The following is a 9513-nucleotide window of genomic DNA, read 5'->3' as shown; positions in this document are numbered from 1 at the left end:
TAATCCACAGTTTTTGTAACACAGCAAATGTTTATTTAAAATTTCATCTAGCACACGGAGAACACACACACACACACACACACACACACACACACACACAATTATGTCCGTTTTCCATCTATGAGCGTTGCCTTACCATATCCCCTCGAGCTTGAGGAAACTTTTCCTAAAGGATGCGACGTTGACTTGGTAATTGATGATTGCAGCGCTGAAGACAGAGTCATCCTCGCTCTTGACCTAGTGCTAGTCGAGAGGGAGAACGGCACGTCGGTCTTGATCTCCCCATCGTGGTCCGTTCCAGAACTGCTGGATTCGGAGTCTAATCTTCCCGACATCGAGACGTGATCGTCACGTGACAGTCTACGCCATCGTAGAGCGGATCGTCTAGAGAGCAATCGTCTGCAACGACGGATCCTGGGTGAACCGGGGTATACGTTATTTTGTGAGCAAAGGATTATGTAAGGATAACACGACTGTTTCATAAGGATTGAGAGTAAGTTGCAATCAATCGCAAATTGAAATCAAATGTAAGTGTCTTTATGAAACAGGGCTTACGCTCAATATTGATATGAAGTCATCAAAACAGAGGTTGGTAGACAAAAGTTCATGTACATGTACTTGTGAAAACAGGACTTGAAGCTAACTTTGAAGACCGATTCTTAGTTTTATAACACAACAGGGCAATACTTGACGATCTATACTGTCTCCATAGGAAGACCTAAAACGAAAACCGCATTACTGCATGACTCATATCAAGTTAAACATGTTAATGCAACACCTACATCCCAAAATCAAGAAGCTTAAAAAAGAAAACAAAAGAAAACTCTACCAGCACGTCATACCACGGGGCGTCCTACCTGAAGGAGGGTTTGATGTTCAGCTTGGTAAAAAGGATTGGTTCGTCTCCAGCGATGGAGGTCTCGACGGAAAACGTGACTCCAGTAAATTTGGGATCGTTCAGTCGCGGACTTCTCTTCGGACAAGTTGCCTTCCGACTCTTCGATCTCCTGGTCGATGGCGACGAGGAACACGATGACTGCGAATCCGAGGCACTCGATGAGTAGGAATAGAGTGTTTCAAGAGACGAAGAGGGACTCAGTGAAGACGATGACGAGGTAAACGTCAACGAAGAGGATGTCGACACCTTCTGGCAAGTCGTTGCAAGGTAACCGGCTATCGAATTCCGGTGATGACAGCCATAATCTGGGTATGGTCTGTGGGTAACCACGGACAGTCGTCAATATTGTCTATAGTTTGTCTACCACTATTACTACCTCCAAGGAATTTATAACAATGGTCTTCATGTTCTTCCCGGATCCACTAAACATAAAAGATAACCAGTGGTATAGTTAAACTGTAAAGACTACGACCTGCTTGTCTTTGAACTATCCAATTAATGCGATACAATGTTTGAACTATTTGTCATTTAACCGATAAATCTTAATACGTAATAAACAGATGTGATATATGTTTCTGCTGATGGCTCTTGAATATAACGGATTCGATGAGTTAAATGATGCAGTAGCTATGAGTTCAAACAAATTTGGAAAATACAAATATGTAACTTCATAACAACATGGAACTTATCTTGTAGACATTGTATTTTCAAGACAAATTGAAAATGTCATGAATGAGGGAAATCTACTGGTATTCTCTTTCTTCTGGCTGCGTTGTTCTAACCCTTGCTGCAATTATAATGGACTACTTTTGAAGGAAAAAAAAAAACCCGAAACCGAGTCTTCCTAGAAATTTCGTTTAAACAGTGCCACCGGTATATAACATAAAAGTCACTTTTATCCATCGGCACTAAGTGCTGTCTTATTCATGAAAGACGTGGTTCCCCCGTAATCATTATAGTTCATGGTATGATATGATAAAAGCAATGCCTGCAAACAGCTTTATATCTGAAAGGTTGCAGTGTGTCCAATTTAAATATCAAAATGGGTTAGGGATTCATCTACGACTACCAAAAAAAATTAGCGAGGTGAATAATGCGTTTGACCCATAGAAACTGGACCCATATACACTTGTCAAAAAAAATAAAACGGTTACACATTATCTCGTCAAGGAAAATCAACTTAGAATCCAGGTCATCGATTAACAGATATTTGAATCAAGCGTGCATCATGAAGACTTAATAAGTTCGTAACAAGATTTAGGGTGTAGAATAGGATTCTACTTTAACTGCAAATTGTCATCTTTCATTTAGGAAACAAAATCACTTCTTCTTCCAAGTACTTTAAGACATTTCCTGGGTGGCGTCTGTGAATAGCTGCCATTAGCGACAAAGGACAAGCTGATGCCATTTCTATTTACACAAGAGTAAATCACAGGCCAACTCCATGTAGGAATTAGAAAGAAAAGGAACCACACAATGTTCAAGAATAAGACCCAATCCCAAGGGATTATCTCATTTTAGATGGGACAGACTTAGCACGTTTTAAGACTACTGGTTTGTTCTGTGTCGTCCTGATCTAGATTTGCGCAAAAGGGTTAATGCACTCTGAAAAGGAATCGAGTACATTAGATTACGGTCTTCAGGTCTTTTGTTGTGGAAATCTTCGAGCAAATTGCTAAACAATACATGGAAAGTGGAATTAGGTCAATAATTAGGTCTTCATTGATTAACCACTTTGATTGTTTCTACGGGCCACATAGGCCTGGCTCCGCCGCATTTTTTCTTTTACGTAATCACTTGGGACAAGAGCCACCTAAGATCTACAATTCGAGTTTCTTGCTGTCATTGCAGTCGTAATTCAAATTGATAGCAAATGCGGGAAAACCCTTTCAAGGAGTTTGAAATGACAGGTTTCATGTTACCACAAATTCAACGTGTCAAAAGAAACAACAAGGCACAGCACTGATTAATCAGATTTGCAATCGTGATCATAAAAGAATGCTGACATATCTTTCAAAAAAAAGTTTTCCACCTTTCAAACCACCTTTCACAAGATGACACGGATATGCTTGCACATAAATCTATGTATAATTCGAGGGTTTAGGACTGCAGTTGTTGGGCGCATGGGTAGGGTTGGGATAAGAGTTTTTAACAAAGTGAAAGTAGGCCCCTACCTCTGAATCCTTGGATAATAATGATAGATCTATGGTCAATGGTCGAGATGGAGTTAGGGATTTACCCTGTGAGTGGTGGTAGGCTCACAAAGGGGATACTTTCCTAAATTCGGACAGATTCGTCAAATCGATAACGAACAGCAGCATAAAATTAAAAGAAAGAAAGCTCACCCTTCTTGGTCCTTAAACTCGTGACAGCGTTTAGACTTCTTGCTCTGCGAATTCCTGGTCTTTTTAAACTCGCCACCGTCACTGCGCCTTTCTTCGTCTGTCGCGTTGCCCGCTTCAAAATTTGGAAAGAAATCCTTGTAGCGCTGAAAATCCACCGCTGAAAACCTCGGCTGGAACTCACCGGCCATTCTGGAGGGTTGGTAGTGTACCTTTGCAGAATGGAGAATCGCCGAGCGGTGGTTAGGTGGGATGACACGTGTATTGATAATGCTAGGGTGGTGATGGAGGCACGACTGAGGCTGCTCTTCATGGAATGCAATATTCTGGCCTTTCGGTCTGTCCTAGAAGGAGGTCTAAAGACGGAATGAGAGGAGAAGTTGACCATGGGAAGACAGAATTTGTTTAGCCTCCCAAAACCAGCCATGCGTATCTGCAGATCTGTCCACCCATGACCCTTGGGTTCATGGTCAAAGAGACCCACTGCCACAGATGAAACCGGCTCCTCACAGGTTTATGTTTTCAATTTACAACTTGTAGGCGAAGGTGAAAAGAACTATTAACTTTTGGAAACGGATGGTTAATTCCTCTCATTAACAGCCCTTTCACACGTCTTTTCCCTCTATTCACAACGTGACATTGTTCTCATTCCTCGGGCTGTAGAGATTTCATAAGACATAATAGCAAGTGTGGTGATACATGGAGGGCGCCCGAGTACGTTGGGTTCGTTGAACTCAGACATGTATCCATAGCTGCCAAGTTGCAACTTGAATCATTTATGTACCAAATACTGAATAATGAATTTATGCCTTCCGTGCAAAATGGATACGTTTATGACAAACTAAGTTAAAGAGTGCCTTGTACTCATCGGATTTAGTTTGCATCTCTTCGGTCAACGAACTCAATTCCCTCAGATGACACATTTATCTTAAGGTTAACACGTTGACGTGGTACCCTAATGTTAGTATTTATCTCCTTAAATATGAACGTCAGTACAGGAGTATTTTGTTTCCCAAATGCAGTGATAATTAAAAGGTGGTTTATCGACAGTCGCACTTAATGGGATCAATTTGTTCTGCGTTTATTTACTTTTATTTTTTTACTGCCATTCCTATCTTGTTCATTGAAAGAATGGTATTCTATCGTCATACTGTTTTACAATCAAATAGAACTACTTATGTGCAACACAGTTTTATAAAAAATGAACACGGCTTGTTTTCTGGAATATTTATTTTCACTGAATAGTACTTTGTGTACTATAGTGATAAACCTGTCAGTTTAGAGTGTAAAGCTTTTTGACAGTGCGCTGTATTTTCTCTCTCCACGACACTTTTGTTTTTACCCATCGTAATGCAATGCGTCTGGTTGTCGAATCTTCAGATTCCTTTTGTATGGGTGTATTCTACCGTCATTCAAACTTCTTCTCGCTTCCAAGCACGATCGCCAGTATGTGATATGTTTGTGATCTCTTTTCATTCTAAATTTGATGTGATCTCTATACAAGAGATGCTAAGGTCTGTTGAATTGAGGGATTATTACAAACTATATCACACTAGTTGTATGCAACGATACATTTCCTTAAACTCGGCTATATACACCCACTTATGAACGTCAGTCAAGAAGTGAATAGTCCGTTTTAATTGATCGCAGAGGCGAGCAAAGAGAGAAGCTCACAGGTGGATATTTCAAACACTGATGAGAGATTTCACTTGACTCACTGTGTGTGGAACGATCGAGAACAGGTTTATTATCTTTCGATGCTAATCCTGGCTTATACTTACCTGATGTGTTAAATTCAAGAATTGAGGCAAATTGAAGGAACAAAGATCCGACGATGTTGTTGATTTGCACCTTCGCTGTGACAAACAGAAAATGGTGAATAATTGCCAATAATGGTCATCAGACATTGACCCTTCCTATCCAGTGATGTCCAACATCGTGAAGATAGTGGACAATGAAAGACATCCCGATCATTATGGGTGTGACATAAGAGGGTATTGTTCACAGTCAATCATGTCAGGTCACGCCATTCGAATGTAAAGAAGTGTTAAAAAGGAGAGAGCGTGTCAGTCCATATTGTTCGGTCATTGACCTGAGTCGGTCCCCTTAAAAACATTAGTCTTGTCTGTCTTCAGATTTCTAAGTTCCACAAGACATTGCAACCTAAAGCTAATGTTCCCGATATCAGCAGCAAAGACAGACATCTAGGTAAGATCACCGACACCAACAAACTTCCACGGAATTATAACCTTCATGGTTATATAGAGGAATGAAACACCCAAAATGGTCTCAGTAATTGCGGCAATATTAGCAAAACACACCAGTGAAGTTTGAGGAAAAATCGGAAGACCTGTTCAAACGTTATGAATCTTAAAGTTTCGGTGCCGCCATCGCTGGATGACAATACTACAACGATTCGTGACGTTACGCATGAACAAACCAAAATGTAGAGATAATTCCACAAAATTTCATTTAAAAAAAATGAAAGGTACACGTTCCCTCCTCTTGATAATAATCAATATGATATTGTGTTAAGGGTCAATACAGCACCCCTATTCTCCTAAAGAGTGTAATAGGTTACGAACTTTTTAATTCTGCTAAAAAATGAAAGCATGTCAATTTTCCTTTTTATTTTCTGCTGTAGTCTTCACAAGCAGCGATGGCGGCACCGTAGATTTAAAAACTCATAATTTTGAAAGAATCTGTCTGACTTTTCTCGAAATTCACTGATGCGTTCCATACAAAATTGTTGCATTCACCCTACCAACATGTATATTTTGGATTCAGTCTCCTATAAGCCTGCCCATTAAGTGGATTTCTATCGCACACTGACCTATTGTAACCGTGATTAGGTAATTTAGTGCTTAGTTCGAGAACTTTGACAATAATTCGGAAAGTTGTTCACCTCACTTCAACTCACAAATCAAAGTGTGTGTGTGTGTGTGTGTGTGTGTGTGTGTTTTGATTACGACTGTGGCACAAGACTACGAAATCCACCTATGAAATTCCCCAGGAGAACGTAACGACTCAATTTTCATATTCTTTGATATGGCAATTTTCGTCTAAAACAGCTTGACAAGAGAATGTATTGTTTTTGCCTTGTTGCATACGATGTTAGCATTCTATGTCAATATATCTTTCATCTGAATCTCAAAAAGGTACGTACAATGTGTGTCGTTTTTCTGTTTTTGTTTTTGTTTTCCTTTTTACCTTGAGCAGCGTTCAGCAGGTAGGTAGATATTTGTTTTACCGTTGAAACAGTATTGGAAATAAAACTTTTGAAACATAAAACTCGTATCGGTCGCCGTGAAAAATATGTAACCGACATATAACGAGGCATGTCAAACATGACATACAATGTATGTTGAAATTGTATTGATGTGATTTTGTTGACTTCATCTCGAAGTACATATTGCTATGAAATGCGTGTGTCTTCTTGTATGTAAGAAAATGTGCATTTTTTCTCCAAGAGTGGGAGTTCCTTCCACATGCCAAATAAGAAATAGATATCATCCTCTTTGAAGCGTTCGTGATAAGTACCACATTTGTCATCATTCTATCCATACCATAACCACCACCACCATCATCATCATCCCTCATTGTCTCCATGGCAACCACACCGCCTCACTCAATACCACAATACTGCTGTCCCTGTCAGAACCGAAAGACCTAGCACACACTATACATCATGGCATCTTCACCCATGTCAACAAATCTTCGCCGTTATCAACTGATGAGAGAGAGAGAGGGGGTGGGGGGATGAAGGGGATAGAGAGGATGAGAGATGGTGGGGGGGGGGGCGAAATGAACACTGCATGACTTTCCATTTCGGTTGAAGGATCCCTGTATTTCTGAAGAAATATATATTTTGTTACAAAGATTCTGACTAACTGTATCGCACTGACAAAACAGTTCAACATAACATTCATTCTGTTCAGTTTACATCTGACATTATACTACTACTACTTCTACTACTTTACTGCTCTAGGCTACTCCTCTGATATCTCTGAATCCAAGACATTTTCGTTCCTATCAAAATGAGCGGGGATACGAACACGATGGTTCTTATGGGATATGCAATACTTCTCACAAAACAAGTGCACAAAAAGACTCCTTAAATACAAATTATTATGTACATGAATATATAGATGCTAAAAAGAATATCCTTAACGTCAACTCGTGGCATATTCCCATGCATTAATCAAACAAAGATTTGACGAAATTAATCCTCAAATTTTTACCTCCGGGTAACACGCTTCATCAATATCTCTGTTCTTGATGTATTTTGATAGGTCAATCTGATGGTAATGACTTACATTGCTCATGTCTTCCAATGTCGTACATTATGGACAGTTCAACTAATTGCAAAGTTTCATTGAATACATCGGGTGTCTTGCCAGATTCGAAAAAAGGATGTGGAGTCACGTGATGCTGCTGAAGTCACGAGGTCATGAGATGGACTGCGTTCTCCTTGGTAGACACATCTTGAGGAGGACCGAACATCGTGCACACCTGGGAAACGTTTTGCTGTCTTTGCGAGGAATCAACCAGCACACCGGGCATCGGATCCGGTACTTCTTGTACCTGGAAGAAAACATGTAAGATAGTTTAGTGTGTCGGGCGACTACAGATGACAAACACGAGTGAAAATTCCACATGGCTGCTGTCATACATAACAAGCAATCTGTCTTGCTTCATTTGCATAAATGTGTCACACTCTCGGCATTCCGTATTACCTATGACTGAACGCTGCCTATGACGACAGTGAGATTGGAATTTGTATGAGCATCTGCTCTGAAGAAACATGTCTTCGCCATAACTGTCTTAAATGATGATGGCGACTACTTTTGTATGTCTGTCAAATCTAGCATTTAACGGTCCGATGGTCCTGACTAAAGCCATACTTCACACCACCTAACATGTCCACAGGTTCTAAATTGACAGGGCATGGTTGTATCTATAATCATAGTCCTTCTGATGTATGAGAATATCTATAAAACTGGAATCTACTGTTCTTGTTATCTCTTCCCTGTCATATGAGTGAAGATGTTATCTGACATCACGAGTTTTATAGCAATTTGCAACGGTTTAGTCAAATTCTAAGCTCCACATACCTAGCCATCGTACGAGTCGAGTGATATCGTGATGTATTTACAAACGACTTCATGCCTTCTTACTTCTATACCAACGAGCTTGGTATAAAAAAATGGTCATACATTACTTTTTCCTTTTATGCGGGAAGAGTAATGTCAGGTGGATAGCAAGCATCGGAAATCTAATATTTTGGAATCCACTCACTGCAATTGCTCAGAAAATGATTTTATCATCCTAAATCGCAAGCATACCCACCGAGGAAGGCGTAGGCCTATACTTGTGGACTGCCTCTGGCAACTGATGGAAGAAAGTAATTGGTGGGCATTGAAATAACTTTACAGTTATCTGGGATTCTTGCTATTTGTACATCCAAATCCCTATCCTCAACAATGCGTAGATTGGTAGAGCATAGTTTCCTGGAGAGAAACCGATTACACAATATCATTTCATAGATGTGAATGACGGACCAAATCCTAAAATCGTGCTCGAATGTTTTGCTTTGAAATGAAAGGGGGGGGGGGGTAAATATGGTTACAAATATATATATATATATATATATATATATATATATATATATATATATATACGATGTAGTGATCAACTTGTCCCAATGATGAGTAGATATATGAGAGATTTGAACCGCGCACCTGATACCACAGGCGTTACAGAGCGGAGTCCCGTCCTCGGCATCCCTCCACAGTGGCGTACATCTCGTCTTACACGACTCACACTGCTTACCTGGATTTGAAACAGAAAACGTGTAAACTGCACCTACTACTCTTTTCAACAATCTTTCCCTCAATGATCTTTATTACACTCATGTGGCCCTATGATACAACTGTGTGTTCATCACTGAACAATATTGAATCGCTTTTCGTTTTCATGAGTCGTTTTCACGAGTAGGCAGCCTACAATATAATCTAAATGGAGAGGAATCTTCATGGTTTTTTCTAACATTTTTCTTTATAAAGAAATAGAAAAGTTTCAGTTATATGAAATTACGACAAAATCCCTAGGACTTTTTACAAAGGAGCATAACAATTATGCGTTACATTTTGGGGCACGAATTATGTGTCAAACGTCCGCTAATGACGCATTATTGTGGCCTGGTAGATTAAAGAGGTCATTTTCTATCCCATCACAAATACCACAATATGCGTTATTTTGCACAGGATGAAT

The sequence above is a fragment of the Diadema antillarum genome, unplaced genomic scaffold, assembly GCF_040938485.1.
Source record: "Diadema antillarum isolate AM-2024a unplaced genomic scaffold, OU_Dant_1.0 scf00000075, whole genome shotgun sequence".
Classification (NCBI taxonomy): domain Eukaryota; kingdom Metazoa; phylum Echinodermata; class Echinoidea; order Diadematoida; family Diadematidae; genus Diadema; species Diadema antillarum.
This window is presented reverse-complemented; position numbering follows the sequence as displayed.